Genomic DNA, 2,855 nt, shown 5'->3' with positions numbered 1-2,855 from the left:
GTAGGTTGGGAAAATCTTCTGACGGATTTAGGAAGTGATCATTATATTACAGTTACTAAATTACAGATGGAGGCAAAATCTAAAAGAAAGTTTACTTACGTGGATTGGGATAAATTTCGGGAGTCACGCAGCGCTCGAGCGGAACAGGGGGAAATCCCGGACTCTCTGGGGCAATGGACAGAGATGCTGCTGCAGGACGTTAGAGCGGTTACCAGAACCATTGAGACAGAGGTACAGACAAACAAAATGGACAGTCGGCTTGCGCATTTACTGGAGGCAAAGCAGTCGCTATTGGCCAGATGGAAGGGTCAGAGACTTAATCGTAGGCTTCGGAAAAAGATAGCAGAGTTAAATACACAAATTGAAGAACATTGCAAAAACTTGTCGAGGCAGCAGTGGGATGAAATTTGTAATTCAGTCGATGGACAAATGCGAACCAGAGGTAAATGGAATCTTTTAAAACACTTGCTTGACGAGTCGGGCACTAAATCTAATCAGAGGGGGGTCCTTGCTAGAATACTTCATCTTGCTCAAAAATCCTCCTCGGGCGCGGAGCTATTGGGGCAGCTTGCTGAGAAGTATCTACCGCTAGCAGTTGATTCCATGCAAGCCTATCCGGGGTATATGGGAACACCTTGTGCCCATTTGGATGAACCCTTCACCATCAGCGATGTGCGACGTGCCCTGCACGAACTCAATGGCCGATCGGCGCCGGGTCCAGATAGGGTCACCAACAAAGCGCTTCGGAATTTGGAAGATGACTCTGTTGAATTTCTTACTGATGAGATTAATAGGATTTGGAAGGGAGGTGACATCCCGGAACAATGGAAGTTGGCCAAGGTGATCCTCATTCCCAAGCCCGGTAAAGCACCAAGTTTGGACAATCTGCGCCCCATCTCTCTCACGTCATGCGTGGGAAAGGTGGTGGAACACGTTGTCCAGAACCGAATCGCGGACTACATAGAGCACAATGATCTCTTCCCTCACTACCTTATTGGCTTTAGGCCAGGCCTCTGTACGCAGGATGCTATGAAAATCATTAAGTGTCAAATTTTAGATAATCATACCAGAGACACCAGGGCGATCCTAGGCTTGGATATAAAAAAAGCGTTTGATAATGTCCGCCATGATTCTATTTTAGATGCGATCTCAAGTCTCAACCTAGGTTCCTCATTTCATGCGTTTGTCAGATCCTTCCTGTGTGGTCGAAAGGCCATACTTAAAGTTGGAGATCTAGAATCGGATGTGCAAGCGCTGGGAAATAGGGGCACCCCGCAGGGATCTGTTCTATCACCCTTACTTTTTAACATCGTCATGGCTGGTCTCTCGAGGCAGCTTTCTAGAATTTCAGATGTTGGTCATACAATTTATGCCGATGATATCACCATTTGGTGTAGAGGAGGAAGTGATGGCACTGTAGAGGCGGCCCTGCAAGAGGCCATCGACACTACCGAGAGTTTTCTGGAAGACACAGGCCTTTCTTGCTCTCCGGAAAAGTCTGAGCTTCTCCTCTATAAACCGGTCAGGAGGGGCCGTCGACCGCGAGGCTGGGTGCCGCCCCTAGAAAATGACATCCACTTACGTACCAAAAGTGGACGATCAATCCCCAAAGTCGCTTCCATTCGGATCTTAGGTATGACGCTAGAAGCAACGGGCACCAACACCATCACGATTAAAAGGTTGGAAAAAAAGACAGACAGTGTTATTAGGCTCATAAGACGGGTGGCTAACCGAAGGACAGGACTATCAGAGGACAACTTGGTTAGGCTTATACATGCTTTTCTGCTGTGTCATTTTGCATATGTGGCGGCAATGCATGTCTGGAAGAGAATGGAAAGGGACAAGCTTAATGCAATGATCAGGAGAGCTGTAAAGAATGCCCTTGGGCTCCCCAACTACACCCACACCAATCGTCTCCTGCAGTTGGGAATTCATAATACATTGGAGGAAATTGCGGAAGCACAAGAAAGAACACAGGTAATTAGGCTGTCTGGCTCAAAAGCGGGGAGGATGATTCTCGCAGAAATGGGTATTCCACAGGCTCAGATTGAGGCTCTGTACCAAGGGTTGACGAGGGATCAGAAGGAAAACATCATTGTCTCGCCTGCCCCGCGGAACATGCATCCCCAACGTAATGTTGGAAGGAGGAGAGCGCGCGCTCGGGCCCTTCTTCGCCAAGTTGCGGATCTTGACGGGGGGGCCTGTTTCGTGGACGCGGCGCAATATGATGGCCAGAGAGACCGATTCACGGTAGTGGCAATCAACCATAAAGGCATTACAATTAATGCGGCGTCGGTATGCGCCAGAACTGCCAATGCAGCTGAGCAGGTTGCCATCGCCTTGGCTCTTTTAGATCAGCGTAATGAACACATATTTAGCGATTCTAGAGCTGCCATTCGTGCCTTCAGTGTTGGAGCTGTGTGCAAAGAGGCCAAAAACATACTCGGTGATAAGTTGCTTACAACCCATACCATTACATGGTTCCCAGCTCATATGGGAAACATGGACGGAGGGATCATAAATCTCAATGAGTTGGCCCACTCCAGGGCGCGAGGGTTAGCTGTCCGCGGCCATGGAGGACCTTTGGGTCGAACTGGAGATTTCGTAAACAGGGATCCGCCAACTACATATAATGAAATAACCCAACATTTCGCTATGGATAGGAGAATCTTTCCACCTCCACATGCGAAGCTAAATAGAGCGCAGGCGCTTACATTGCGATTACTTCAAACAGAAACGTACCCTAACCCTGCCTTTCTTCACAAGCTTTATCCTGATGTTTATTTAACCAACTCGTGTACAAAATGTGGCGGTTTAGCCACCTTACACCACATGCTCTGGGAGTGCCCTTCGGT

Source organism: Rhipicephalus microplus, unplaced genomic scaffold (genome assembly GCF_043290135.1).
Source record: "Rhipicephalus microplus isolate Deutch F79 unplaced genomic scaffold, USDA_Rmic scaffold_158, whole genome shotgun sequence".
NCBI lineage: Eukaryota > Metazoa > Arthropoda > Arachnida > Ixodida > Ixodidae > Rhipicephalus > Rhipicephalus microplus.
Note: the sequence above shows the minus strand (reverse complement) of the source record.